This window comes from Dipodomys spectabilis, unplaced genomic scaffold (assembly GCF_019054845.1).
Source record: "Dipodomys spectabilis isolate Male_0828 unplaced genomic scaffold, ASM1905484v1 ptg000043l, whole genome shotgun sequence".
In the NCBI taxonomy this organism is placed as follows: domain Eukaryota; kingdom Metazoa; phylum Chordata; class Mammalia; order Rodentia; family Heteromyidae; genus Dipodomys; species Dipodomys spectabilis.
Window position 1 is genome coordinate 9,636,462 of NW_024870720.1, and position 6,936 is coordinate 9,643,397.

Below are 6,936 nucleotides of genomic sequence, written 5' to 3' on the forward strand. Positions count from 1 at the left end.
CTGAATGGGAGAGTGCATTGATTTGAACTGAGGCAGTAGTGGAGACAGTAACAAATGGATGTGTTTAAGTTAGGTAATCAACAGCACCACATGGAGAACAAAATGAAGGAAATGAAAGGTAACATGTAAGTTTGGAAATAAGCAGGTGAATTCTAGTACCAGCTATTGAGATGAGAAAGATGGAGGTGAACAAATCAAGCTTTGTTTGGGGATTTATACTGAATATCTAAATAGTTTGTCAAGTAAATAAATGAATACAGAAATGTGGCTCCATTAGGTTGACAATGTATGTATGGTGCTTAAATCCATCAGAATAAATTATATAACCTAAGAGGATGCTGAAGGCAAGTTAAAAAGGATGTGGTGACCATTATTGGGGAATGTCAATATTTAGAATTGGGGACTAAGAGAGGACCTTACAGAAGGAACTAGAAGGGGAATCCTGCAGAGTAGGAGAAAACTGGAAAAATGTGATTCTGATCCTAAGAGGAAATTAGTCACCTATGCACATACTCCTGGGAATTCACCCAAGGAAAGGCCCAAATGTGACTCCTGGACTTGTCATGATGAAAGTATTATTCTTATTATTTTATTGTGAAAATACCATACAGAGGGGTTATAATTACATGGGTAAGGTAATGAGTACATTTCCTATCAAGCATTGTTGACTCCTCCTTTGTTTCCCCTTTCCATCCCTTCCCATCTCTCCTTCCCCCCCATCTCCCCTCCCATCTCCCCTCCTCCACCAAAGTTGTAAAGTTCGTTTTTGGACATAACATTTTGTACATCTCATTGTTGCAATGGGTCCACCTGTATCCCTATTTAAACAATTTGTTTTTTCCCTTCCCCCCCCCACAAATTATACCAACATCAAATACAGTGAAATCATGGGTTATATCGTAGGGGAGGGACATACAAAGCAACAAAGAAATCATCTTATAAATATGTTAGAAACAATTGCATGAAAGTAAAAAACATTTGAATACTTATCTTGGGGTTCATTTCACCTAACAGCAACTTATCCGACCTTTTCTGCTTGTCTCAGACATATACTAGTTATTACAAATAAGGGAAACCATGGGACCTATGTTTCTTTGGGCCTGGCTTACTTCACTTAATATAATTTTTTTTTCAAGCCTTTCCATTTCCTAACAAATGAGCAATGTCATTCTTTCTGATGGAGGCATAGAATTCCATTGTTTATATATACCACATTTTCTTGATCCATTCATCTACCAAGGGGCATCTGGGTTGGTTCCATATCTTAGCTATGGTAAATAAGGCTGCAATAAACATAGTTGTGCTGGTAGCTTTAGTATGGTCTTGTTTGTGATCATTTGGGTAAATGCCCGAAAGTGGGATTGCTGGGTCATAGAGGAGCTCTATGTGGAGTCTTCATATTACTTTCCAAAGCGGTTGAACAAGTTTACACTCCCACCAACAATGCAGTAAGGTTCCCTTCTGTCCACATCCCTTCCAGCATCCCTTGTTTTTAGAGTTCTTGATTTTAGCCATTCTAACTGGAGTGGGGTGGTTTCTCAGTGTTGTTTTGATTTGCATTTCTTTCATGGATAGGGAGGTTGAGCATTTCTTCATGTGTCTATTGGCCATCCTTCTTTCCTCTTCAGAGAAGTTTTTCTTTAAGTCTTTATCCCGCTTATTTATTGGGCAGTTGTTTCTTTGAGGATTTGTTGTTGGGAGATTTAATTTTTTGAGTTCCAGGAAAAATATGGAACGCTTCACGAATTTGCGTGTCATCCTTGCGCAGGGGCCATGTTAATCTTCTCTGTATCGTTCCAATTTTAGTATATGTGCTGCTGAAGCGAGCACTGTCGAGAATTCTCAATGAGTGATTACTGTATAGGGAAAACCTGAGTTTAGGTGAGGAATAATATAATCTATATAGTATAAATATGTAATTTGTTTCTTGGGTTTTTTGTGTGTTTTTATTGGTTTTTTTCTTGTTAAAGAAAGTGGATACTCTCTGTGCTTGAGAGTGATTCTGCAGAACGAGTTGTAATTACAGGAAGGGAGAGGGGAAGAGGGAATGTGGTTTAGTGGAGGTGACCTTGGCCTTGCCATGAAGATTTGTTCAATGTAATAAAAGAGAGAGCAATGAAGGTAGAGATGAAGGCTGCAGGTAGACTTGTTGGAAAATTAAAAGGATTTCTCTCTGGTGGTTCTTCATGAAATATGAAGCAAGCTGAGCATGGAGGGGGAAGGTTGTGCTGGAGTCTGAAGAGGAGAGGTGTGAAATAATTATTTGGGGAAGTGAGAGTAAACGTTGCGGGTAAAGGGAGTTGGCAAACAACGCTGAGGACCCGTTTGAGATCGGTGTCACTGACTTCTTTTTTTTTGGTCGGTCGTGGGGCCTGAACTCTGGGCCTGGGCGCTGTCCCTCAGCTCTTCAGCTGAAGGCTAGCACTCTACCACTTGAGCGTCAGCCCCACTTCCGGCTTTTTCTGCTTATGTGGTGCTGGGGAATCGAACCCAGGGCCTCATGCAAGCAAGGCAAGTGCTCTACCACTGAACCACCTTCCCAGCCCCAATGTGTCACTGACTTTTAATGGGATCCTCCCATTGGGCCAGAACTATCACTCAGCCCAGCGATGAGAGGTGCTGTGACCAGCCCCCTTTAGAGGGCCCTGCTCAGCTCTTTTGTGACCATGGGCTTTATGGGACAAAGTCTCTGAACTTGAAGCGCTAGGACTATAAGGAGCTTGCATTCTCCTCTCCTTAGAGTATGCTCTGTGTTCTTGAGATTGTGGGAGCCAAATGAAGCTTATTCTGTTTCCTGTCCAATGAGCGATGTTTTCTCAGTCCTTCCTACATGCAGTGTGGACTGCATTACAGGTGTTTGCACTCTGACTGCTCTGCTTACAGGGTTGTGATAGAACTTGAATGTATGCGGGATGTTTGTGTGTATCTCTGAGTAACATTGAGGGTCAAGCACTCTTTCTGAACTATCACATTTCAGTCAGCATGGAGCTGTCTGAGAAATCTAGAGTGGCACTTGGACTGCTTGGTAATTGTACATAAGCTTGCCAAACTAGAAGGATGGATTCTAACTCTATTTAACAACTTGTTTGCTTGGTCAATACACTTTTTACTACTTAGACGTGTGGTGTGAGCCTTCTTTTGCTCCAGGCTCTGCAATGTTAATGACACATCTAAGTGTGACTAGAGATGTAGAACAAACTTGCTCAATAGGACTTTGTTTCAACCATAGAAATTTTTCTTCATCATTCAGTTTAGTTGCCTTTAGCAGTATGTGGCTCTAGAACCTTTGAAATATAATTTGTGATGCTACTGAAATGAAGTCTCAATTCTATCTAATTTTGATCAGTTTAAATGTAGGTGGCTACACGTACCTATTTTGAGTAGTTGCACATTTTTAGATTTGTCTGTCTCCTCCAAAAAGAAGCTTCCAGATACTGGAGACCAATTTAGTACTCAATCAATAGTGACTCTGTTTCTCTACATAGCCCCATGAGATCTGGTGAGGCATCAGAACTCCCTGGCCCCGTGGGGTCATTTACTATGTTATTTGGCCTTACTATGCTTTCCAGAAGAACCGTTTCATTCTCCACAGGGATAGAATGATTTATATTCCTTCTCTACTCCATGCACTGTCATGGCATAAACTATGCATCGCTTCCCTCAGGACCTTCCCTCTTGGAGTTCAAGCACTTTATTTTTGTCTCAAACCAAATAACATTCTTGCAAGTGAATGGTTTTGACTTTCAAACCTATAGCTTTTTCTGACTACTTCAGGCTTATTATTTTTTAACTGAAAACATTGTTTTTTCCCTGTGCTTTCCTGTCATAATAAAAATTCTAACTCTTCAAGGCTGTAAGAATTCTTCTCACTATCTCTGCAAAGGCTCTCACATAGGCTCTTTCTGCAAAGTGTAAAACTTGATATTTTGTCATAAATTATTATTATAAAGGGATAGCTGCAGAATTATTTTTATGTCCTCATAGAAACACTAATGCTGCTGCTTTAAAGATATCATCACTGGGAGGAGAGCGGCAGTGAAGCAACTTATAAGGGAGATAGGAGGATGTGGGTGAGGGCAGACGCAGTCCCTGGAGAGACACTGGACTCTGTGCTCCTCTTCTACTCTGACCTGCAAGAAAGCCAGTTAGTGAACTCACTAAAATTGGCTGAGATTTACATAAAATGGAAGAAAATAAAAATAGTAAAGATCCTTAAAATCTTTCTGTCCTCTGGTTGAATTTTCCAAATCATGTGTCCCATATGTCAAAAAAATTAAATTCAAAATATCTTATTACATTTAAGTGGCTATACAAAAGGATTCCAACTCAACTTGTCAATTTATGAACACAATACCTCTTGGTCAATATCACCCCTCCCAGGAAGGACATCTTTCACAGTTTCTTGAATTCCCTTGTTCCTTGATGTCGGAATACTTTTTACATTCAAGGAGACTGACATTAAGCAATGCAAGTGAAAAGTGAAGAGTGCTACTAGGAATTACATAGCTTTAGTGGAGAGGCTAAATGCATGTGAAAGCTAAGTAGGACTTGAATAAACAGAATAGGAAGAAGAGCAACTTAGGAGGAGATCTTGAGGCAGCAGGATGTCTGATATGTTAAGGAAGATGAAGAAAAATGATAGTTTGCTTCTGGTAGACTATGTAGTTAAGGGCTTGGGATTGATTTGGAGTTGACTATTATTGCATGCAGTGGGGAAATTGACAAAGGGTATTATGTTTATGTTTACATTTTACAATGATTGCTTTAGCTGCTGTGTGATGTGAGAAAGGAGTAGAGGAAAAGAAGGAAGAAGGTAAGAAGCCAATTAGAAGCCTAGCAAAAGGATAAGTCAGAGGAGGTGATGAATTAGACAATGGTTCAGAAGAGAAAGAGAGAGAGATAGAGAGGGGATGAGAAAGAGGAGAGGAGAAGAGAGAATAGATAAGAAGAAGAAAGAAGGAAGAGGAGAAGGAAAGGTGGAAGATGAGAAGGGAAAGGGAGAGAATAAAATGGAGGGAAGGGAAATAGAAAGGAAGGTGAAAGAATGGAAAAGAAGGAAAGAGAAGAGACCTGGATATATGTTAAAAATAATCTTTAACCCTAGAGTATTAACAATTTGGGCCAGATAACTTTCTTTATTTCTGTCCTGTTTATTATTTAGCAATATCCCTGGCCTCTTTTTCTGCCAGTAGATATTTCCCACCTCTACCCCTCATCTTCCCACTAAGTTGTTAAACAAAATGTCTTCAGATACTAGAAAATATCTCTTGGGAAGGAAAACTGACTCCAGTTTAAAGTTGCTGTATTAAAGGTCAATTCATAGTAACAAACAATAGATATAGGGGATAGGGAATAAAGAGTTATTACTAGTGACTTTTACATTGTGTAGATGCATATGTGGTTTAAGGAAATGTACATTTGAGGAGATAATATTTAGAATATATGTGTAAATACCAAGAGTTCATTTTAGGCATGTTAAGACTAGATGCTTGGGAGACATCAAGAAAAGAGTTACACAAGATAGGTCCTCATGTTTACCAAGAGACATTGGCCAGAAATAGGAAGAGCTTTTGGGTTTGGATTTGATCACTGATGAAGAGAATAAAACTAAGAGGAAAAGAGAACAAGGACTGTGCATGGAGAAATCTAATGTTTGCAATGCCTAGGAAAATATAATAGAGAAAGGGGGAAACAAAACCCCGAATGTTTCAAGAAGAGGGTAGCAATAAATTAGATATTGCTAACATTTTTTATGATCATTTAAAAAATTATTGCCATTTTTACTTCAATTATATACTGTCTATTTTTCAATGTAATCTAGAAGGATTTTAACGTTTTAATCTTTTGCATTTTTTAGGAGATATGGATCGTATTTCCCCATAGTACTATAATACCTAAGCTGATAACAAATGTCTATACAGTGATTAGAATAATCACCCCAGTTTACTGTTTGGTTCGTAAACATTGTAATATCTTCAGAAATGTCCTGAACCTGAAAAGATGCACCATTAGTAAGCTTCATGTTTTTCGCAGTCAATAGTAGAGATTCTGTGGTGGTCTTCAGTGACTTCAGACTTAACGTGGCTAAAGTTTTTGAGGACAAAGGCCTATCCAGTGTACTTGGCAACAGTGGAGATGATTGTAACACTTAGCCAGAGGCAGGAGAGTTTTAGAGGAAGCTGAATGGAGCCAACACAGTGTGCCTTGCATTGAGAAGGGGTGTTGGAAAGCCACACAGCCAGGCAGCTATTTTCAGGTTGTCAAACAAAGGGAGAGACAAATGAAGTTAACCAGAAGAAATCACAGAGTCCTGTGAGAAAGAGCGCAGATAGCAAAACATGACTAAATGCTGGGAGGACATTATACAGAAAAGAAGAAACCCGGTTGAAGATGAAAAGAATGTAACAATCATCCACAGAAATCTTCTGGTCTGTATTGTACTTTGGGGCTTTATAGAGAAGGATACGTTGCCTCTTATTGCTGGCAAAAGAATGAACATGCCATTGAGGAAGATGATGCTAGCAAATATTTAATGAGGTCTTATTGTATGCCAGGCCTCTTAGCCAGCTTGTCTTATGTAATCCTCCCAAACTTGTAAAGTAAATCCTGTTATTGATCTCTGCTGAAGCCTTGCAAATATAGGGTTAGATAGATTCAAGTGCCAAGACTTAGAATGCAATGGAGTTTACTCTTGTTAAAGCCTCTTTACCTCAATCCTGAACTGTGCACAAACTATGCATGACCAGTCTCACAAGAAACTGTGTAAAGCGTGAACTCTTGGCTACTGCCTTAAGGTTTTAGGACCAGCTTGACCTGAATGAAGGTTGCCACTCCCAATGAAGTATTCTATGGCTCCTTGTGCATGAATGTCCTAAAGTGATGATGAAGTTTCCTTGATAATTAAAAAAATGAGTATTTATTTGCATGTATGAGCGT

At 39.3% G+C, this 6,936-nt stretch overlaps 1 non-coding gene across 1 annotated transcript; it reads right to left on the bottom strand.

Annotated features, from left to right (window-relative positions):
* Positions 1–1,723: 1,723 nt before the first annotated feature.
* On the bottom strand, positions 1,724–1,830 carry LOC122106955. Its single transcript, XR_006147271.1, has one exon. It is a non-coding gene; the product is annotated as a U6 spliceosomal RNA (small nuclear RNA).
* Positions 1,831–6,936: the final 5,106 nt, after the last annotated feature.